General features: G+C 36.1%; 2 protein-coding genes across 5 annotated transcripts in view; one reads left to right on the plus strand and one right to left on the minus strand.

Annotated features, from left to right (window-relative positions):
* Window positions 1–24,401, minus strand: part of LOC145671370 (DNA ligase 3-like) — a 965,078-nt gene that overhangs the window by 575,360 nt on the left and 365,317 nt on the right. The window contains exon 1 of one of the 4 annotated variants that reach the window (XM_081740440.1): window positions 20,736–20,843. The exons of the other annotated variants lie outside the window; for them this stretch is intronic. The gene's annotated coding sequence lies outside the window, so the exon portion shown is untranslated. Of the gene's footprint in view, window positions 1–20,735; window positions 20,844–24,401 lie in introns of those variants that run through there. 4 annotated transcript variants of the gene reach the window in all.
* CNMa (CNMamide) overlaps window positions 1–24,401 on the plus strand; it is a 298,284-nt gene that overhangs the window by 27,600 nt on the left and 246,283 nt on the right. The gene's annotated exons all lie outside the window — the stretch shown is intronic.

Consider the following 24,401-nt stretch of genomic DNA (forward strand, 5'->3'; position numbering starts at 1 on the left):
ATAATCTTGCAGCGAAAATGTTCACCTAATTTGATAACAACAAGTTTCAGGTGAATAGAAAAATGTCCGAACGAAGAAACAGAATTACAATGTTCACAACTGAGGAATTTCAATCAATTACTAAGCACTTAAGCGGCAGCTGCGGAAACACACTCAACACTCACTTCTCTTGAATGTCAACGTTTAAAGTGTAGTAGAAAAGTACATAATTGAAATATTGTATACAGGAATAAATTCGAAGTCTTGTTTCCGTGTGCATATCCACAATTTAATATTATTATTTCGACAGTACATTTTTTCAAGTACTATGAGGTAAAGCAGAAAATAAAATTAACTACTACGCTTGTTTGTTCAACTGGAAATGCTGAAATTGATTCTTTAAAATATTATTTTTATCATTTAGAATACACAGGATGAACCGAAACTTACGTTAGCATATAAGAAAAATAATGCTTTGTCGTTTGCTTTCAATACACGCCCACAAGCAATGACACTAAGTTGCATAAAACATGTATTACGGTAGGAGCGATTTGAAGACCCTGCAGGATTGCAAATTTTTTTTGAAACCGCGTGATTACGCTAACTAAATTCAGTTTCAGTTTAATTCATCTAATTAAATGCTACAATAGCAATAAAAGTGCCTGAGCTCCAACCTCTAACATTCGATTTCAAACCTTTGATTTACGGTTATTTGTAAAGACAAATATTTTAAAGTATGTGTACTTTAAATAAATTATTTAAATAGATCTTTTTCATAAAGTTTATTTTTTTAAATCATTGTTCAAAGCCTTTGTGTTTTAATAAGTCTTCTCCAAAATCAACGCAAATGAATTGTGCTGCCATCTTTGGAGCTCTTTTAAACTATACGTTTATGGACGTTTATATGTTTGTGGCCAATGGACGTTTATATGTTTGTGGCCAATGGACGTTTATATGTTTGTGGCCAATGGACGTTTATATGTTTGTGGCCAATGTACGTTTATATGTTTGTGGCCAATCCTTTCGACAATGAGATCTCGGAAACCACAGGCTCTAGAAAGATGAAGTTTTCACTGATCGATTGCAAATTGTACGTATATTGTCCACTTTTGAATATTTAACCCGCCGTAGCACGCGCCGCGGAGTCACATTCCGCGGATACTCCATGGATAGAGAAATTTTAGTTTTCTTACAACTGTTAAAGAAGTTTGTGCTGTAAAATATACTTTACGTGGATAATTGTCAAAAACATTGCAAAGAAAATATTAAACAATTTAATATCGCTTCAAAACAAAATACGCATTAAAATGAGATAAATAAATATTGCGGAGTGAGACTCCGCGCGCGTGCCTTGATGTTACAATTGACCACGCAGGCTATGGAGGATTAAAAAAAAAGCATGGCTATTATTTCTTTATTACATTTTTACGAGTACACTGTAAGTGTTGAAATTTAAAAAAAAACAAAAACAAAAGCATCATATCCTACGTGCTTCTGCATTCCAGCACCCCATAATTGTATATAAGGGTTGCATATCTCTCAGGCGTTTGTTTCATGGTCAAATTATAATGAAAAACTAAGGATAATCATTTCTCCAGTCTAAGTTGAATCTTTATTGTTTGAAGTGTTTTGCCCAATGAACACCATTATCACTGACACAATTAATTGTGTGTGTAATGTGTTTGCTTATTACATACTGCATGAAAGAATAAAGAAAACACTGATCATACATAAATTAAAAACTCCAACGGGAAGTAGGCTCAAATCTTGCAAACGGTGCGAGATATTGTAAAAGTAATCCAAAATATATCCCCTTTACGGTATCTCTTGCCGATTTTTAAGACGTCTTTCACTGGTGTCTGTAAAGGGACATGTACAGATGTGAGGAATAACAAGGAGATTCATGCTCATATGTGAATTATGCGCTCTGTAGAGAGCGCAGGTTCAGCTAGTAAGATATTAAAACAGAAAAAAAAACTTGTCGCTAACTACACTATAGCAGCGTAGCAGCACACTATAGTCTACCCAGAATTCCTCCTAAAATATGATTCCCCATATGTCCCTCTGAGGTAGCATTCGCTCCTCAATTTCTGGAATAAATCCTCCAAGTTAGCAACATACATGGAAATATGTGCTGAAGTAATTTTTTTTTTTTTTTGGTTAAAAAATAAACGTATTTTTAGGTTAAGAATGTTTTTGAGGTAAACAGATTTTGGTTAAATCTCAATATTGGTGAAGTTAAAACCTCACACATTTGGGGTATGTGAAGGTATATAAAGCCTAAAGTATTGCTGCTGTTCGATATTAGTTTAACTTCGAATATAAGGTTGTTTTTTCCCTGAACTTACTCAAAAAATATTGGTAAGGTTAAAATCTCGCATACTTCGGATTTAAGAGGGTACAGAACACTGACCACTTCAACTACCAGCACAGCTCTAGTTATAAATGTAAGTTTCGGATTACTATCTCCACCTCAGTTTTTGATAGATGGAGACCAATATTGAACTCAGAAATGGTACAGTCCACAGCAAAAAACATGAAACACGAGTATGTAAGTTTATATGAAACTACGCCTAACAGCGCAGGGAATCAACATAACGTCTAAGTGGCACGAATCACGCCAGGGAAACATCGGCGTCCTCCCCTGCACACTTATTTTGTAGCAAAAGACTTCGTCGTTTCACAATAAACTTACATGCTCATGTTGCAGGTTTTTTGCTGCGGAATGTACATTTCTACCACCAATGTACGGGGTAAGAATGGACTCTTAGGAGGCAAATCCATTTCAAAAAATTTTCTCGCTATACGAGAAGTCAAAAGTTCACTGAATTTTCTAGTTTTGGCATTTATGATGCAATCACTATGAATCTTTTACAGTACAGTTATTAGGTTGCCTAATTATGAATTTGACAAGTATTAACACGTCACGACAGGTAGTGTACGAGTAATGTAGCTGAACGAATGAGTGTGTGTGTGGTGATCAGTTGGTGCAATTTCACAGATTGTGCAAACATCACGTTCATGTGCAAATTGGGGAAAATATGCTTCAGACACTTTAATAGCCTTAAAAACAGTTTACCACCATTGAATGTTTGGCTGTTCCCAGAGCTAAAAATGGGCCTTTTTCACTAACGCAGAAGAGATCAAAACCAACGCGATGCCTGAACTTCGGAAAATACCAAAAGAGGCCTTTCGTCGGTGTTTCTACCTATCGTAGGAGCGGTGGAACAAGTAAGTGTGTGTGTGTGTGTGTGTGTGTGTGTGTGTGTATGTGTGTGTGTGTGTGTGTGTGTGTATGTGTGTGTGTGTGTGTGTGTGTGTGTGTGAGAGAGAGAGAGAGAGAGAGAGAGAAAGGAGTTCCGAAGCTGTCAGCTTTGAAGGCAATTAAGTAAATGTGTACTTATATTTTTTTTATTTTATTTATTTAACAATCACCAGATATAGCTCAGAGGCCATTTTACACTGGATATCCAACAACAACAATGGAAAGGATTTGGGAAGGATCGGCCAGTGCCTGTTTAGTAGGTACCATCCCGGCATTTGCCTGGTAGGACTGAGGGAAACCCTGGAAAACCTCAGTCAGGATGGTCGGCAGCGGGATTCGAACCAACGACCTCCCGAATGCGAAGCCAACGCTCTACCACTTGAGCTTGGTAATAAAGAGTTACAACAGAATTCCTGGAAGTTTTTGACTGTCCCTCGTATATTGCCATTTTCATTCTATGGTGATCAACGTTGAAACGGAAATTATTGATATATACTAGTTCCAGTTCGAACAGAAGGTTAAGAAAGAAGAGATAATCCTATTGTTGTGACAATCTTATTAAAGAAAAAAAATGACTTAGCGCGCTCTCTGACGGATTTGATCCTGGTTAAGAGTGGTTAGCATGGAAGACCCACGTTCGATTCCCGCCGGGAGCTCGTGTGGTTCGGATTCCACGGTAATAAGTAGGTTCACATCTCACATAGCTTCCCTGCTACAAGGGACATTAAACTCAAAATCAACTTAACGGTTTTAACCCTGAAACCTATCGATAGACAAACACTTTCCTTAGTCTAGATAAGCATACAATAGTTTGGAACTTTAATAAAGGAAGAGCTAATTAAATTAAATTAGTGTATAGAAATAAGTTAAGTAAGCTCAATCTCTTATTATACTTTCGCTAGTCCCAGTTGGAAAAACAACCCACGTTCTGCCTAATTTCACAACAAATTATGGTCTCATAGCATGTTTTCCTTTCGTTTTCTGTTAACGTGAAAACCACGTTACGCTCGTCTGGTGAAACATATGTTCCTAGATTGTAATAAATGACAAAAACGAAAGAAGCTGATAGCTCGTCAAGGACCAAGGAAAGCACTTGAAACAGCTTCACCCACACGGAACCATTGATTTCATGGCCAATGTCACCTACTTCAGAAGACAATGAAGTGGGAAGTAGGATTTAATACAATGGAGTACGAACGTCACTCAAACCCTGTCTACTTGGACATCTGGTGGGGAGGAAAATCTAATTACATTTGTTCATCAATGTTATTAAGGCCAAGGTGAAGTACGTTTACTGTTTCGTTTTCTGTAAATTATTCACATGTGATTGTAAAGAAACAACCTCGTCAGTTTAACCATGACCTTAACTAACCTACTTTTTCACTCAATAGGACGCAACAATTTTTCTAGTGTGTAAATCTCTATCTATGAAAGAGGGACGGTGGTTCAGTGGTAGACCGCTCATTTTTAGTGCGAGGTATATCTGGTTTGATTCCAGATCATGTAATGTTTTTTCCTGGTTTTCTCTTTTCTTTCCATATTACCATTGCACAATTTTTTCCGCCACTTCAACAAACGGCGCTTCTTCATGGCCATATGGCTAGTATACTAGTCTTCGAAACAGAAGACCTGGACTCGAGTCCCAGTTCCAGCTCAAGCTATTCAGCTGTAGGTTTACATTTCACATAGTCTTAATGCTAAAAGGGTCGCTAAATTTCAACTTGATCATCAACAGCCTTAACTAAAAATTCGCCTCCTGTATTCTACAGAACAATTAATATCATATATATGCACATTTACCTTTAGGAATTCGGATGATGATCGCAAGACTTGTCTGTCGTAGATTTGAATCCCGCTCGGGTATGGATGGTGTTAAATATTGTCCTTAAACTCGTCAATTCAGTATCTCATTTGTATCGCGTAGTTCTCTTTAGTCTAAAGAGAGAACAGTTGAACATAAAACTCAAATCATAAAACTTATTTTAAAAAACACCCGACTTCACACACGTAACCCACTTGTTTAAAATATCACATCAACAGAGCATAATGTACGATGAAAGTGCTCCAAAATTTTGCAGTAAAACCCCTATACTGTTATGCAACCACAATCCCGTGAAGAATGTATGGTTGCCTATAAGCATGTTACTTTGTCGTATTTAACACAGCATCTGATGAGATGTTTCATAGTGTATCTCCAAAAACTATCATAAGATTTTAAATAAATGAATATGGAACCACTGGGAATATATATTCTTTCAAAAAAAAAGTTCACCACAATCGGTACATCAATGTCGAAATTATGTATGAACATACGCAGAACACATATACACAAGAATTGAATTAAGAACCTCCTCTTTTCTTTATAGTCCGCTAAAAATGGAATGCAATATAATCTTTTATCTCACAAACCTACGAGACGTAAAACTAAAAATTTCGTTTCATTTTTTTCTATCTATCTATACACTTTTTTCATCCTCCTCCGATAAGCATATATTTTTGGTGGACGTCCGTGAAAATTTCCCGTTAATTTCGTTTGCATATTGTCTCAGCTAATTTGCTGCTATTTCGTTCTTTATTATTACCCTTATTTTTATTACGAATTTTTATTGATACGTTTTTCACTAGTGTTCAATGCATTTTAACATGATTTGGAAGTTTGGCAACGTTCTTTCAAGATTCTGCATGGTTTATACGATTATTTTATTTAAAAGACATCTGCGGTAAAGATTTCACCCGAGTTTTCACAAAACTACCGAATATAAATCATGTAAAACGATTTCCCTCTTCAATCGAGAAAACGACAAAGCTTCAAATTATGTCGCGCGCACTATAAGTCATTAAAATAATAATAATAAACTGTAAATCAAATGGCAAAATTAACATTTTATGGATATTCAATTTACGAGATTCTTTTTACAGTACGAGAAATTGACTGCTCTCATTCGTATCTGAAACCCTAAAAAAATTATTCGCAAGTGCGTTTATGAATGTAATATTAGACTTGGTAATATTTCCAGGCCAGAATTGCAACACGCTTTTATAACCGATCGCAGTAACATTGGTTAATATGAGTAAGGAAAGGAGGATGAAAAAAAATGGTGGTCTAAACGTCCAAGTACTTTAAATATTTAATATGTGCCATATTGATCAAGTTTAACAATTTTTCTCCTCTGGTTTGTGATAAACGTGTAGGTCTTGCCTATAAATTGATTGAAATTAGATTTAAATTAACAAGCCCACACTCCTCTGGGGATCTAACGAAAGTATCGTACAGCATTCATTTATATCCTTGATTTATAATCTGACGAACTCTCTTCATTACATTGTCGTTTTTTTTCTTTAGTTGCATTATTATTACTGCAAATTCACGTAATGTGGACATTGTTTCATGGGGGTAGGAACAGGATAGTTTCCATCAATCAGACGACATCAATGCGTATCTACGTCAAACAATCGTTCAGTGATGTTTCTAATTGGGTAATCAATTATACGAGTATTTCAGCTTCATAAAAAGTTAGTAATATATACCGAAACTCGTGTATTGTACACAGAGTTGTATATACGCAGGGCCTAGTGCAGGAAATTAAAAAAAAAAAAAAAAAAAAAGAGAGAGAGAGAGAGAGACTGAAGTGGAAAAAAAGAGGTTGTTTACGACAGAATTTACGGGAGATCTCATCATCATAGATTATTCTGCCATTACTGGCAGATCATTTGCTGAAACTAAGAAGCTTCCATGCTCTACGATCTTCCACTAACCTCTTCTTCACGTACTATTTCTCCGTTTTGATACGTTCATTAATTGTAGTCTCCTTCGCCCTATCCCTCTCTTTCCTGTCACCATACCTTCTGGCACGTAGCTCATGATACAGTTCCTTCTTAGCCAATGCCAAAACCAATTTCTCTTCCTCTTCTTAATACTTAAAATTATTCGTTTCTTGTGTACCCTTTCTAACACTCTCTCATTCGTTTTCCGCTCGACCCAGCTAATTCTTTCCATTCTCCTCCATACCCACATTTCGAAATCTTCCAGTCGTTTTTCATCATTTTTGCGTAATGTTCATGTTTCTAACCCACACAGTACAATACTCCGCACACGAAGCATTTTATAAGTCTTTTTCTCAACTCTTCATTCAAGGTCCCACAAAATTGTCTTTTCTTTCTCCTAAAGGCTTCTTTCGTCATTCCTATTCTTGCTTTTATTTCACGTTCACATTTCATATCATCACTAATAATACTATACCCAAGTTTTGAAAACTAGTCACCTGTTCTATTTTCTCTAATCCGAACTCTATATTTAACAACGATCCCTTCGTCCCAGTCACCATCACTTTTGTGTCTCTAACACTTATCTTCATCTCTATTCTTCACAGCCCTTCCTCAAATTTTCTAACATCTTACTGGTTTTCTCTTCAGATTCTGTAACAAGCACCGTATCATCTGCAAACTGTATACACCTGAACACTTTACCTCCTATTGAAATGTCTTCTTCATTTTGTAGGCTCTTTTCACTGTCTCTTCTAGATAGATATTAAATAATGTAGGCAACAGACAATATCCTTGTCGAACTCCCCTTTCAATTACACTCTCCTCTGTAATTTCCTCCCCTATTCTCACACTTACTTGTTGATTCATTTATGTTTATTATGAGTCTCCGATCGTACCATTCCAAACCCAACCTTCTTTAGAACTTCCACTATAATGAAAATAATATTGGTTCCACAGAACGATCGAGATTTCTCGCTACCAAACTATTGGCGCTAAAGATGGATCCTCTTACTATAGATACATATCAGCACCCCACTGTATAGGGTAGTTTCATTTGAAGTTCAAAGAAAGACTTTTTTTTTTTTTTTTGCAGAAAATAAATTGATTGTAGGTACCTAATCTCCAATTTGATATAAACAAAATTTTTCTAACCTACAGTATTCAATGAAAAAAATTAAGTATCTTTTTGTTTAACCATTTAAGGGCCTTTTGCGACCCAAAAATGGACGGCCTATAAACCATCTAAGCCTATAATTGAATATTGAACGACTTATTTGACAAATTTAAATGCAACTGACGTTTGTAAACCACACAGGTCCTCAACTGAATGATCCGTCATTAAAGGGTTAATGTATCTTTCTTCCTTTTTGACAGCCACTAAGTGTATGGCAATACCAGGATGATTTTCCGATGTGTTACCCCCCTCTCCCATCGAAAGCGACCTAGGTATAGGTAATTTTACTTTCGCCAGAGTTATAAATCATACTGTGAGCCAATCAGGGTTTCCAGGCCTTACCCTTATTCTTATTCATACGAATCACGAGAAATAACTATTGTTTTATAAAGATTTTTCTGTGATTAGCTAGCTAATTTTTCGGAATTTCCTTGTATTTTTGTGAATTTTCTTTTGTTATACCGCACATACTTTATAATAGCAGAGTTCCAATACTCTGCACAAAACATCTTCCAAGCAGCTGTTTCTTGCTAAAAATCCCCTTGCCTGGCAACACGTCTTTCCTTTCTTTCCTTCCTTGAGCTCCTTCGTGGCTAAGCGGTTAGCATACACGCCTATGGCGTGGGAGACCCGGGTTCGATTCCCGGCGGGAGCTCATGTGGTTCGGATTCCACGTTAATCAGTAGGTCCACGTCTCATATAGCCTCGCTGCTGAACGGGACGGTAAACTCAAACTTCACTTCACTTCTTTCTTCCTTTAGACATCTTTTACTGATTTCGAAGTAGCAGCGATCTATTGTTCCGAAACGCACCACATATACTCGAGCCGACGTGTTCTGCGAGTTTTTTTTTTATTATTATTATTGCTTTTGCGTTTGCAGCGCATTACGAAAAGCCATTCACATTTAAATACGTGATCAGCGTATTCCAAGCGTACGCATAAGCAATAAAAACGCGTTGCGAACGCATAGATTAGCCGTGCACTAAGGAGAGAAACAAGATATTTCATAGTAGCAAGGTGATATATTGTTCTAGAAATTAATCCAAATTAGCTTTTAACCCTTTTAAAAATCTAATTTGGTGTGTTTTGATCGGAACTTCTGACTATTAACATGTAACCTCCATATAAAACCAAAAAGTTTCTCCATGAAAAGTTGACTTTACAAATAAGAAAAAAGGAAGAAAATTTGTCAGTACATACGTATATGGTAGGACTGAGGATAACCGGGAAAAACAAATGCCATGTTCATTCGTTCTACCCTTTATGGCTTAGAAACTGAAAGAACTCTCATAATCCAGGACTTTTCCTTTATATCAGTGGTTTCTAACCAATGTGTCGTGCCACTTTAGTATGCCGTGAAACTTCCTAAGCAATCTTATAATGAAAATGGAAAACAGTTTAAAATAACATTATTCAATATAAATTTGAAAATAAGGAACAAGTAAAATATTGCAAAGGCCTAAAATATTTATTTTCTAGAAATATTCAAGAATGAAAAATAGTAACTAATGGAAAACTTATTCAGCTTACCGCTATTTACTAATGCTTTGATTTGTGCTGCTGGGATTGATGATAAACTGCCCACGAGGCGTTTGCCGCAGTGTTACCAACTACTACCATACCAATGTGGTTTCAACACGACGGTGAACCTACACATTTTGGTGTGGATGACAGAAACTTCCTATTCGCAGAGTGTCGGATTGCCAGGAGTGGGCCTCTGCCTTGGCCACCATGCTTGCCCGACATATTTCAGTTGAATTTCTTCCTATCAGGTGAAATGAAACATCTAGTGTGCGAGACATATCGTTACACGCGAGAACCTCATTCCCGGATGTCACTGCAGCTGCCGTGATAATATCAGAAATAGTAGGCTTATCTGATGGTACCAGACAACAACAGATTCGTCGGGCCCATCGATAGAATGGCGGACAGTGTCAACACAATCTCTGAAGCGTTTTTCATTTCGCCTCTATGTACAGGTACGCAGCTTTACAATATCATTTAAGGACTTACACAACATAGTCCCAAGGAGTCAGACAGTGGCGCACGCGGACTCATTTTACACGTTTGAGCTTGACATATTTAAACAGTCAGGGCTGTAGCTATTATCCGTCTTTGAAGTTCATTTATCCACGTCTTACGAGATGTCTACCTCCTTAACATAAGGGGCACGGTGGCTCAGTTGTAGAGCGTTTAACTCTGGTGCGTAAGGTCGTTGGTTAGATCTCCAACCAAGTAAATTCGTGACGGAAAACATCGTGCCTAGTTTCCTCCTATATTCGCATTCAAGCAATTCTTCCATCATCATCATTCACTTGCTTTAATCACGCCTCTCTTAGCTTAACGGACATAATCGAGGGACGTTACAACGAAAGATCTCATTTCTTAACATTCTTTTAAACTGCATGTTACATAAGCAGTTTTATTGCTTTCACACAGGCACGTACGCAGAAATTTATTTCGATATGGATCCAAATTCAATGAGTATAAATTATATTAGAATCTGTAAAATCACCCCTCAAAAATAGAGTATATGTACGGAAAATTCAGGATTTTAGGGGTGTCAGGATTTCCAAAATCTATCCCCTACATATATTCCTCCTTTCATATGTGATCACATCTCAGGCGCTGTCAATCTCTTGTTCGTACGGAAAAGGGGCAAAAGGGGTGTATGGAAAGAGGTCCCATTTTCAATCCTAGCTCAAGTGAGTTTGTTGTGGGAAAATATCGTGTTTTCGTTTGTTTTTTTTTTGGGGGGGGAGAAACTGCCATTTTCTGGCACATCGTCATTGCACTAATTCTTCCAAAATCATTAAATACCATGAACATCTATTTCCTTTAACCATAGGGTATGATCGTGAGAAATTAAACTGAAGATCCTATTTAATTTCATGTTATCAATTACACTCATTCCTTCTGTAGTTATGCAACCATGCACAATATACCAAAAAAAAAAAAAAAAAAACTTCGCCACCTTGATTCTGATCAAGATATCAATGATCTAACAACGACTTTTTATTAGCTGCTGGAACGTCATTTCACATGTCATGAATAAGTCCCACCTATACTAATGGAATACCTGGGAATCCCTTGCTTCCTGTGGAAGAATTTTTTACGGCGCTGCTAAAAGCTTCTGAATTATACATTTTTTGGTAAAGCAGATAGCAAATCTAAGGCGATAACGTGCCGCCTCAGCTGTATGGCTAGTAGTTTTGGAGATATTCACATCCAAAGTTCATTTTCCCACGTTTTCAGGAGCTTCTATGTTAAACTAAGTTATTCCCAGGAAATGTTTTCTCGTATTTTTTTCTAATTCTATGATTCATGCATATTAACACACTGTATCACTTAGTAAATGCTTATTTATCCATAATGTCTCGCTCAAGTTGTAGTTTAAACCCCAAATCCAACCAACCTCACATCGAGTATGGCACTAGGAAGCATCATATAACGTACTGGTTTAATCACAATACAACATAACTTATTTTTCATTCTCAAAATATTATGTTTAAAGAAAAGTTACAATATGCTATATATCCTGTTTTTAAACTTAATAAAGTACAATTTTACATCATATTGTTGTAACATACAAGTAAGTGTTATCATACTATTTAAATGCAAAGCCTACAAGCAGTTATTTTCAAGTTTCAAACTTTCAACAACTAGTTGTAATCTGTTCACTTCTGAATTGATTCTTCAGGGTGTCTACTAAAATTCCAAAATGAAATTTCGTGACCTTTTATTTACCAAATCATAAAATTTTCTAACATTTTGAAGAGCGAATTTGGGTGCGAATTAGGCCGAATATTCATCCATGCGATAGAAACTTACTTTGCTTGTGATTTGGTAGCGTCTAAACCCGACCATAGACATTTTTGGTGGTGAATTTTGACGTTTTATAGAACAAACTTTTCCAATCTGTACTTACATTTGTACAGTTAAAAAAAAAAATCGTGACCCAAAAGCTAAATTTCGTGACTTTTTCGTGCCTTTCATGACCGTTTTCTGATTTAGTGACATTCGTGACTTTCGTGACCGATAGACACCCTGTTCTTTTTTAACTTGTAATCGTAATAACTCTAATGCCCTATGTAAACAGAGGGGATTATACATATAGACAACTTAGCCACATGGAAAACCCATGCAAAATGAGTAAAGGGCAAATTTATTTGATATAAATACAGCACTAAATATAATAAAATTTAATCAGAAACTAAACTTCCTGACTCGCTGGGAATTTAACTCTGATTTGAGTCTGACATCCCTTTCAGTAGCACGGCTATGTGAGACGTGGATAAACACTTAATGTGGAATCCGAACCACATGAGCTCATGTCAAGAATCAGACCAAGATTTCCTGCAGGAAATTCAAATCTGAGAATATATGATCAGCGAATCACGAATCCCATTTCCACTTTTACTTTATTATTTTTTCTTTTAACTGGATTCACCACTTTCCCTACCTAACAACTAGTGAAAATCGTACTGCCAAAACCATATGGTTTTCTGTAATTACAGAAAGAAAATATTGAAAGAAAGTAAATTCATTGGATTATGCATGCATTAATCGATCACCAAACCTGTTGTAACGAATAAACATTGTGACTTGTAGGGAATCATATGATTCGAATCCCACAAAACGAAAGGTATAAATAAACAAAGAACATAAAAATGTGCTTTAATTTTCGCAATTCCATTAATGTGCTGAAGAAAATAGGATTATGTTACCAGATAATCTCTTTAGTTGCAAATAATCGTTCAAATAATTATCCTATATTTTGTTTTGTTTCAAGCCTGGTACCCAAGGAGGGGCTGATTTGATCCAAGGCCATGTAAACTTGTGGTAGATAACGTCTTGCGTTTTCTCGGGATTATTCCGTTTCCTTCCTACTAATTATTTCATAGCCATTCACTTTAAGAATCCGTCTATTTTAGCCTATAAGGCAGCGTTTCCCAACCGGTGTGCCGCGAATGGGCCGCTGGTGTGCCGCGAAAAAATCTAAACAAATTATTAATTCTATACGAACCAAATTGCAAGACAGGGGAAAATGTATATTTATATTTCACATTACTATGAACCTCTACTATAAATCTACAATTTTAAATTTCATACTGTGTTACTTTTCTGTACATTTTTAATGTTGAAAAACGTATTTATCATTGTCATGACCATTATTACTTTTTTATTGTTGCAGACGATTTCCTAACTTGAAATTTTAACATATCATTCAATAAATTCAACAAAGCAAGCATGCATACAAATTACCTACATTTGTGTTTTAAAAGTATAGGAGATTTGTTTATTTGTTCGTTATTTAGTGATCTTCCCTTTTAGTTAGAGGTTAGATACAGTTTTCGAAAGAGAAAGTGGATTTTTAAAAACCCGAGTCCTATATTTCATTGCTATTGTTTTCTATTTTAAAATTAGAATGAAAAATAAGTATAATGATTTAGCACGGGGGAAAATCAGTGATCGAGCTTTCTTCTCTGTAAGAAGGAAATTAGTAATCACATTAAAATACCACGGTAATTATATATATACGTAGGTTGCTATATATATTTCTGGCCTAGGCAACACTAAGTGTTGCCAGGTGCAATCTGACATTTCCATTGGAAAGTTTGACATTTTGTAGCATAAATGTACTCAGAACTTTTTGACTTACGACAATTTTTTTTTCTTTTACAGGTACTTGAAGAAATCAACTTGGCAAAAAAATGGAATTAACTCGTGAACATTTTCGTGCGATCATTTTTCACAACTTTCGACGTGGATTATCACGACAAGAGTGCATCGATGAACTTAAATCTTTGTATGGCGACGAAGCACCATCCTATAGCACTGTGAAAAACTGGTACAACGAATTCAATCGTGGCCGACGCTCGCTCAAAGACGAATTCCGTGAAGGTCGTCCAAAAACAGCCGTTGTGCCAGAAAACATCGATGCCGTACGTGAACTGATAATGCAAGACCGTCATGTGACTTACCGTGAGATAGAGGCATGCCTAGGCATTTCTTCCACCAGCATACATTCGATATTGCATGAACACCTGGCCGTAAAAAAGGTTTGTTCTCGTTGGATCCCGCACAATTTGACAATCGCTCAAAAGAAAGCTCGTGTGGATTGGTGTAAAGAAATGCTGAAAAAATACGATCGCGGTGCTTCAAAAGACGTTTATAAGATCGTCACAGGTGACGAATCATGGATCTATGCGTATGAGCCCGAAACAAAACAGCAATCGACCGTGTGGGTCTTCCAAGACGAGCCAAATCCAACGAAAGTTGTTCGTGGAAGAAGCACTTCGAAGCAAATGGTCGCCTGTTTCTTCGGCATAACTGGTCATGTGGCGACTGTTCCGCTTGAGCAACGTAGGACGGTCAATTCTGAGTGGTACACCACCATTTGTTTGCCTGAAGTCTTCGGAGAAATTCGAAAAATGAACAAGAGAAGACGAATCATTGTGCACCATGACAATGCGAGCTCTCACACATCGGCTCAAACCAGCGCATTTTTGACCGGCCAAAACGTCGAAGTGATGGGTCATCCGCCGTACAGCCCTGACTTGGCACCCAATGACTTCTTTTTATTCCCACACATCAAGAAAAAAATGCGTGGTCAACGATTTTCGTCGCCAGAAAATGCTGTTGAAGCATTCAAAAACCATGTTTTGGAGGTGTCTCAATCGGAGTGGAAAAAGTGCTTCGAAAATTGGTTTGAGCGCATGCAAAAGTGTATAAATCTTGATGGAGAATATTTTGAAAAACAATAAAACCATTTTCGTTGATAAATATTCGTATTTTCATTATTAGGCCAGAAATATATAGAGCAGCCCTCGTATATATATATATATGGGTGTGCCGCGAGAATTCAAGTTACACCTGTAGTGTGCCGCAAGTTGAAAAAGGTTGGGAAACGCTGCTATAAGGCATAATCGTGTGACGTAGGACTAGAAATTTCTTTTCAATTCACTATTCCTGTTTCCGTTGGGGGCGTGCCTCCTACCAGACTTTTGAACATACAACCACATACAACGAAACCAAGATATCTTAGGACTACGGTGAGCTAGCATACATTTCTAATATTTTATTTTCATGTAATTGTTTTCCTTACTTTCCCCAAGAACTGTATCCCCCATGCATCATAGTTTACATCATACACGAGAAATTAAATATTAAAAAATGTACACACAATCTTCAAAGAAGAGCTTCTATCGCTATCCATTCCGTGTCGAAAAAAAAAAAAAAATTCAATCAAATTGCAAATTATAGTTCACAGAGGACGATAAAATCCCAACAGCTTAGCCTCGACTTTTTCACCCCTCGGAAACTCACCATGTAAATTTGCATCGTTGTGACAGAACGTTTCCGTTAACATTCACTGGACTTTTTTTAAAATATATATATATATATATATCTTTCCTTCCAAGCTTTAATATCAGATGCTCTTCACTTTAATGAAACAAATTAATGTGTATATACAACTGTGATTATTATAGCACTCACATCCAAGAGCGAATGTCTGAATTGTAGGCTTTAACATAAAGACAAGTATACAGATCCACCGCACTAACTTTCTCGCTTAATTCCACAATTTTATTTAAAGGTCCTGAATGAATGATGAGTCAAATAATATGGTAAAGTTGTTTACGGAACCTAACAAAATCTTTAAAAAAGTGTTACCAAAAAATCATAATTATTTTACAGAAAGGGAAAAATATAAATAAACGTTGCAAGAGCAAACACATCAGGGACAGTGATGACAATTTAGCCCATTTTTTGCTAAATCTAGCCTATTTGGAGAGGCATTTAGCCATACAAATCTACGAAATGCTTATAGCCTTAAATATAGCTTACTTTATAAAACTCTTTGCCATTTTTACCTTTTTTATTAGCGGTTACATTAATGCAAAAAATACTTCTTCTTTGGAAATAAACTGTAATTTTTTAAAAATAGCCTATTTGTCATTATATATTAGTTGATTTCTCTAGACAGAGGGTGTTTTATTACGCAACAAACACTTGTTTTTCATTCTTCTTCTCTCTCCTTATCCACAAATTTACAACTACTTAATAGTTATCCATTGAGAAAGAACTTTAATGTCGCTCTTGTGACGGACCCGTTTGCCACTTTTTACAGTGGTTAAAAAAAGTATTTGGACAGCAAGACCTAGGATGAGAACACAAGAAAGTACCATATATGCAAATCAGTATAGAGCAAAAGATTATTGGGCCATTAACACCAGAGGTATGATAGTTTGTGTCGCCTATTGAGTACTGTCATGTACTCCACCTGACAACCGTGAGTGAAGGAAAAGGAAAGAGGTAGGTAGAAGGGTAGCAAAAAAAAGTATTTGGACAACGCTGTAATCGCCCAAAAATCACGCAGAAATAGGAATAGAAAAGTTGCTTCAGTGCATCTGGTTAGTCTACAAAGTAGAAAGAGGCAGTTCATGGCAGTTGAAGACGAAACCACTACCGTGAGGAGAAAACAGAGAGAGACAACCCTAGAGGAAATAAAGTTAATTGTGAAATTGTATGGGGAAGGTAAAAGTTACCGAGAAATTGGCCGTATAGTGAACAAGTTACCTTGCACTGTTGGTTATAATATAAAGAAACACAAAACAGAAGAAATACTACAAAATAAACCGCGAACAGGCCGACCAAGGAACCCAAATTCTCGTCAAGAAAAGTGCATCATTAGAACTGTGAAGAAAACTCCACGAACAAGTGCAAGACAGCTGGCTACATCACTCACCCAAGACATGCAAGTCAATGATACACCTTAAACAGTAAGAAATACGCTTAGAACAGCAGGTTTTCAGGGATGTGCAGCTAGGAAAAGACATATATTTCTGAGACAAACAGAAAACAAAAACTAGAACTTGCAAAGAAATACCTGTAGACTTTTGGCACAACTTGCAAATGAACCTGTAGACTTTTGGCACAACGAGATTTTCACAGGTCAAACAAAAAATCAACGCATTTAGAAGTGGTGGCTACCAACATGTGTGGTGAAAGATGAATAATGCATTCAAAAAACAGAATATTGTTCCAAGAGTTAAACATAGCAGCTGTTCAGTGATGTTGTGGGGGTGAGTAAATGCTAACGGAGTGGGAAATATCCATGTGATTGATGGTATTATGACTGTGAGAGTATATTTGGAGAAATTAAAATCAGACTTAAAGGATAGCGCGCAAAAACTTCGCTTGGGTGATAAGTGGATGTTCCAACAAGATAACGACCCCAAAACGGAGCTTACGATGTTCACCAATGGATCCTTTACAATGCATTCCATTATCTGGAAATTCCACCGCAATCACCAGATTTGAATCCACTGGAGAACTTATGGTTTGAACTACAGAAAAATATCCGTAAACGCAACCCCACCAGCAGAGAACAGTTGGCTCAGAATGTTCAATAGGAATGGGCCCAATTTGATTCCATAATTTGTCGTAAATACATCAATTCAATGTCGAAATGTCTTCAAACAGTCGTCGCAGCTAAAGGGTATCAGGCGAAGTACTGAGAGGTCCTCTTTGTTTTCGTTTCGTAGCTTTTTTATGTTCATTTCTCGTTGTGTCCAAATACTTTTTTTTGTTGTATTGTCAACAGTTGTTATCTTTCGTTCGATATTATAATGTATAATTTGCATATTTTTTAATATGTATACATGCAAATAAAAGACCGTATTTGCCCCTTGTTTCCAACATAAATCCAATCTGTTATCTTGTTATGTACGCTGCAAAGTAGCGGCTGTTTCGTTTTTGTACGAGGTGTCCAAATACTTTTTTTTACCCACTGTACATTATTTTAATTTTTGGATTTTATTACAAGAATGGAAGTTTTCTAATACAAATTTAATAAACTGTTCTATTCTTCAGAGATTGTTTTTGTTTATTAAAGGAAACAAATAGGATACCTAATTAGCTTGAAAATTCTCAATGCAACCATATGATTCATGTAGGTGTATGGAGAAATAAGAAGTGTTTGTAAAGACTATTGAAAATTGGGACAATGGCAGTCTACACAAACACAAACAATTCACAATCCAATGTTGGTCCAAACCAGTTCCAGCGCCTCGGCTAGCTGCGACGTTATCGAGGATGACTTATTTCAATTCAACTGATAATATGGCTGTTGACTTACAAATCAGATGAATTGTTGATGGATTTTATTGTAATTTAGAGTCATGCATGTTGCTTGTTAGTCTTCAACGAATAAAATTCAATTCAAATTTTACTATAACTCACTTATAATCCTACACACAAAAAAGAGGTTTAAAATTTACAATGTGGCTAATAGTTAACAGTTCAAAATCTAGCCATTTTTTGCGTAAAAAAGCTTATTTCTGAAGGCCATTTAACCTATTTTTTTCAGAGGCTGTTGGCAACACTGGTCAAGGATCTCAGTATAAACCATTTTTAAAAGCAAAAAGTATGGATTAAAAACCTGCAAATACAGTGGTTACTAATGAGAAATAAACAAAGGGGGTAATCCCACTATGCATTACGTTCTAAGCAGCAGATTAGTGTGAAAGAAGACTAGGCAATTACATGGCTAGGCTAGGTGATCACATTATTATTATTATTATTATTTAAAGAAAATGTTCATAGAAAATTTTGACTGACAAGAGATTTTCATTCTTTAGCTGCGAAAACCATATTACCATGGAAACCTAGTTTATACTCCAACACTTGACATTTTAATTCAGAAAAAAAAAATCAGTTATTATATTTTATAATAAACATTTGATGTGCTTATTTTTAGAGATCTGCAAACGGTTTATTTAAATTTGTGCTTCAAACAATGCACAACTTTTCATTGCATAAGGGCTATTGAGTTTAGAATATCTTAACGATTGAGGCACTCTTTTAATCCTTGGTTACATCGTTAATTGAAGGCTTTACCAAGCAATTTTCTGTTCCGCTTACGCGTAGCACTAAAAATGTTCATTATTTCATGGAGTTCAGTATAAAACTCTTCAACTCAGGCTTTTCTCAACGTACAGTACACGACTTCCTTTCGACACATGCTCTTTGCCAGCGAATCACATACGTAATTTCCGGTCTGTAATATGCTTCTAGAATGTTGCTCCTTATCGCTTCCAGCTGAATCAAGTTGAATTAGATTCTTATATGCAGTTTTTTTTTTCCTGCATTTGTATTTTTCATGAATTTTAATCTGCAGTTTCTCACCATTTTCGTTTCTCTTTTATTCCAATTGTGTTTGAAATCTTCAATAGTTTAAAATTTTGTTCGATATTCATTACTGAATTTAACAATAACTATACAGGGCGTAAAAAAAAAAAAAAATGTCACAATATTTTGGGAACAGACTCTTCACACCAAAGTAAGAAAAAAGTTAATATGGATAGTGCTCAAAAGTGGATCGTTTCGAAATTATAGGGTGCCATAAACATTAAACAAGTGAACTTTAAAAGTTCATAGCTCCCTACTATCCAAATATCCATGTTTAAGAATGTTATAGTACTTGCACGCCAATTTTTAGAGAGGCAGGTGGACAGTGATCAAGTATTCCCAAACAGCCTCTGTAAAAAAATGATAGTGCAAGTACAGGTTCTGAAAGATAGATATTTGAATACCTCACATACTAGTTCTTCAGTGATGTCTTGACCCGACTCCGATCGGTTCTTTTGAGTTCATTTTTTCACGTTTTCGGAACCCTATAACTACGGCACTATGCACTTCTTACCACAAATCCATATGAACTTTTTTATTTTTTTATTTTGGTGTGAGAAATCTATTTTCAAAACATTGTGATAAATTTTTGTAGCACCGTGTAGAGTTAAAAGTATGTCTATCAAAATCAAGAATGTCCATTTTTCCCGAAAGGCTTCGACGCAACATCCCTCCCAAATTTACTATTTTTCCTTAAGTTTACCACACTTTCTTCCAAAATTTACCATTTTCCCTCCAAATTTATTATTCTGCAGTTCGATTGTACCATTTTCAATAATAATAGTACATCTCTCCAAACAAAATCTAATTTGAGCAGTCAACTTGCGTCCTAAAATCAGGCTGTACGAACCCCTGATGAAAGAAAGAAATTGAAAATAATCTTTTAAATTTGTTTTTCGTTACTTTTTTCCACCTCCGTTCGCGACCCGCGTGTATTTTTTTTATCGCTGTTCTGTTTCGTCCCTCCTTTTGTTTTCTTATTTGACATGTTTTTTTTAAATTTTTTTTGGTAACTATTTTTGAGTTGAAAAATAGTTATTGTAAAGAGGAGATGAATTTTAAGGTAGCATACTGTCCCAGATTGTCAAAACTGTATTTTATATCAACTACTTTTACTTTTTTTTCAAATTTAGAGGAGCCGTTTATGAAAAGTATGACTTATTACCAAAACAATGAAATTTTATTAGGCTATTAATATTAAACTTTTACATGACCTTTACCATAAGATTATTTATAATAAAAACTATTTTATTATTTTAAAATTATGATTAGCAGGAGACCTGCTATTCTGTCTTTATGTGAGCTTCTATTCTGATAGAATAGATATTGCAGTTAATAAAGAAGGGTAAACTTACAAAAGGAATATCTTCGCCATCCTGTCCCTTTTGAATCCAGAGCTTGAAACTATCTCCATGAGCAGCCTAGCACATAATCGTTGCAAATCTGCCTTACACTCCCTTCCAAAAAGACCCTTTCAATATTTCTTTGACCACTTATATAGGCCCTTCTCACTTTTACATCCTTCATTTGTAGGACAGTACCTGTTCGTCTTTCTGTTTTTAGTTTTGCTTTTTTTTTTTTTTCTTGGCCTAAAACTATTTTGAAATTGAAAACTGTCCTGTTATTCTTAAATAAACATTTTAAATACAAGATCACAACTGGTAAACATGTTCTACAAATGAAGGATGTACCTAGATGAAAAATTCACTTTCCTTTTTTTTTTTCTTTCTTCAATAAACTGCACAATATCATTACAGTTCCGTTTATAGTCCTTTCACAATTGTTTTTAAACTCATACAATTCTAGTTCTAGTTACCATATGAATTCTTTGATATAATTGAATGATCAGTTCCAATTTTTTAATCTGTATAGGCCTAGATGCTGCAAAATAATTGTTTTTACGTGAAACAAATAGTAACAACTAAACTTGTTACCTTTGGTCTAATGTTCTGTGAAGAATATTACATTGATTTAGAAAAATAAATAAGTAAAAATTAAAAAAAAAAAATAGTGGTAAAGGCAGATTTGTTCCTGAAGCATGAGGTCCAAGGAAAGGATCATTTTTTTAATGCTGTCAAGTCAACAAACAAACGGTTGAATTTCTGCTTCCACGCTGGTATTAAAAGAAATATGATAAGCCAGCCGTGTGCAACAGCCGACCAGTGGGCCATATCCAGCCTACCTAACCCTGTCTTCCGGCCCACTGGTCAGTTATTGAAAAACTATATATATATATATATATATATATATACAAAACCTGTTAAGAGTGAACTGGAAATTTTCCATCGATATCACAGTGCGAAACGTGATAACGCGCTGCAGACAAGCACTTGGCAAGCACAGGTACTTGGGGGAAATTTTCCTCAGTATAAGCAGTGGTGCCCACCCTCCCTTATGCCCATGACGCACCCCCCCCCCCGTTTGTCTATTCGTAGGTGTTCTTCCATGAAAAAAAAATCTTCTTTTCGATTTTTACCCCCCCTTCAAACATATTTATATAAATTTTTACTCCCCAAATATTTCAATGACGCAGTTTGCGTCATAGCCCCCCCTCTGTGGGCACCCCTGGTATAAGGATTGCTAGATGTACCGACAAAGTTCTAAATACATTATTCTGCTCCTCTTCAGTGAGTAAATATTTTGGTTACCAGTATAACAGTTGTTTTGATACCAGTATAACAAGTGATAAATATTTACATCACAGTGTTATTGTGATGTAAATTACGATGAACATGTTCCATCATTTAATACTATACTATTCAATTGTCGTGAAAATGATATACCTACAGTGAGGCCCGCGACGCCATTTAATGCTCTGTAATTGGCCCGCCCACTGTTTCAAGTTGCACACCCCTGTGATAAGCGGATAATAAATACGAATTTTTAGTTAAGATATATATATATTAATTCGTACTTTGAATTAGCAAAAATTACTATCGCTTCCCTCTCATTAGAATAGTTTTTTCTTTTATCGTAATGATTAATTAGGTTGATTACAATGTAGACTTTACATTAGAATGATTTTTGGAGCATCATCTTTCAATATTCAAGTTATGATTAGGTTTTCCTTTGTTTTCCAAATAACCTGTTCCAAAAATAAATCTACATTGTGGAGGATATTATATTTTGTAAATTTATAGGCTAATAATTAATTGTCTATTATATTATATTGTTCATTTCATTGTTTTGATTATTATGGATTGTTTACGTGAATCTTTACGTACTCAAATCACTTGTAATCGGAGCAGTGAATCGGAACATTGAACCGTATATATCAAACTATAACTGCTCTCCTGATATGTCTAAGCCCGTATCCCAACAAAATTTTCTTCCTCTGTTTAATCGCTTGTTGTTTTCTACCATAACAGCCGTTACGATGCTTTGGTGTACGTAGTCCCGGGTTCGACTCCCAGTGGGAGAACGTTAAAAAGATTGAACGCATTAGGGTGGTTCGAATTCTACATTAAAACTGTAGGTTCACGTCTCATGTAACCTTAGTAAGAGGAAATGCACGCTTAACTTCATAAGTAGCCATTCATTACATATCCTCATTTCTTTATTCTTCTCCACGCCCATATTTCAAAATACTCCAGTATTAAAAAAAAAAAGTTCCTTTCGTGTAGCATCAATGTTTATCCCTCACAGAATACATTAAAAGCCCTGCTGTGATCTGATCCACCGCTGAGCACACAGTGTTCTTCCACCACAAACCTATATGACCTGGAACTCCTTGGACAAAAGGAAAGACTTAAGTACAGTGGACACCACAGATTTCGTATTTAGGTGCAGGTTACGAATACGACAATGTTTCATTAAAAACTTACAAATAAAATCTGCTAATTCAGAAAGGAACAATCGTGTTTTAGCAACCTATTTACGTAGGTATTGAACTTGAAAGTCATCTGTAAACATTGAAACAGCGTTATAAGTTATGGTTCATTACTATGCAATTGTATTGCAATACCAGCTTGCAGTGACGACACGGCAAAGGTTGATACATGCTCCTAGTTTATCTTCATTAGAGTTCACACCAACCATCACTAACGAGTGTTTCTTACGGGCCCCCTCCAGTTTCGTACTGTCCTGAATCGGAATAGATGCAATACTAGCTTGTAGTAACGTCTAGCGTAGCAGTTTGTAGGCATATTATAAATATCTATACAGTTGGGTAGCTGTTAAAACAAGACGTATTTTAGTCTAGAAGTATTGAGGACATACGTTCAGTGAAAGAAATGTAAGTTTCGAACATTATGTGGTGACTCCCCTCAGCTTTACTAGTTCCAAGTGGAATATTTGCGCCAACTATAGAAGGGATAAGGAACTATTTCCGTGAAGACAGGTGAGTTTGACTGTTATATATTAGGTAGGCTGGATAGGAGTTTAGTGTCTATTTTAGCATCGACACTATTTGAGATGTGAGCCATATGAGCTCACGCGTTGATAATCCATCCGTAGTCTTTCGTAAGACGCGCAACTAACCATAAATTATTACATAGATCTGTTTCGGCGTTGGCCTAATTAGAGGACAATAGATTTGTAAAATTTGTGGAAGATTAGGGATTTAGGATTTAGATTTCTGGGCTCTCGGCATCTAAGGCCATTTAGCCCGTCATGTTTTGAGGGATGACGTCCCTCGGCGAGCACACCATCCGGGGAAAGGGAAGCGGCCTGGGACCTTGAAGTTAGGTACCACCTCTGCATTTGCCTGGTGTGAATGAGGAAAACCCCATGCAGGGTGGCTGGCCTGAAAAAGCGTTTTTACATTTTTTCGACCGACTACCCCTACCGGGAATCGAACCCGGGACCGGTCACACCGAAGGCGAGAGTTAGCGACTACGCTACGCGGGGCCACAAAAAATTTACGGAAGAAGTACCTATTGTTACATCGAATGAGGAATGTATAATCAATCAAAATATATGAGAATCCTCACCTCTGCCATGCCTAATTGATGCTCCAAACCGTAATCCGAAGGTATATGTTTGTAAACAAGTAAAAGTTCCTAAGGAACCCATGATGAATT

The sequence above is a fragment of the Thermobia domestica genome, chromosome 15 (assembly GCF_964235325.1).
Source record: "Thermobia domestica chromosome 15, izTheDome1.hap1.1, whole genome shotgun sequence".
Classification (NCBI taxonomy): Eukaryota; Metazoa; Arthropoda; class Insecta; order Zygentoma; family Lepismatidae; genus Thermobia; species Thermobia domestica.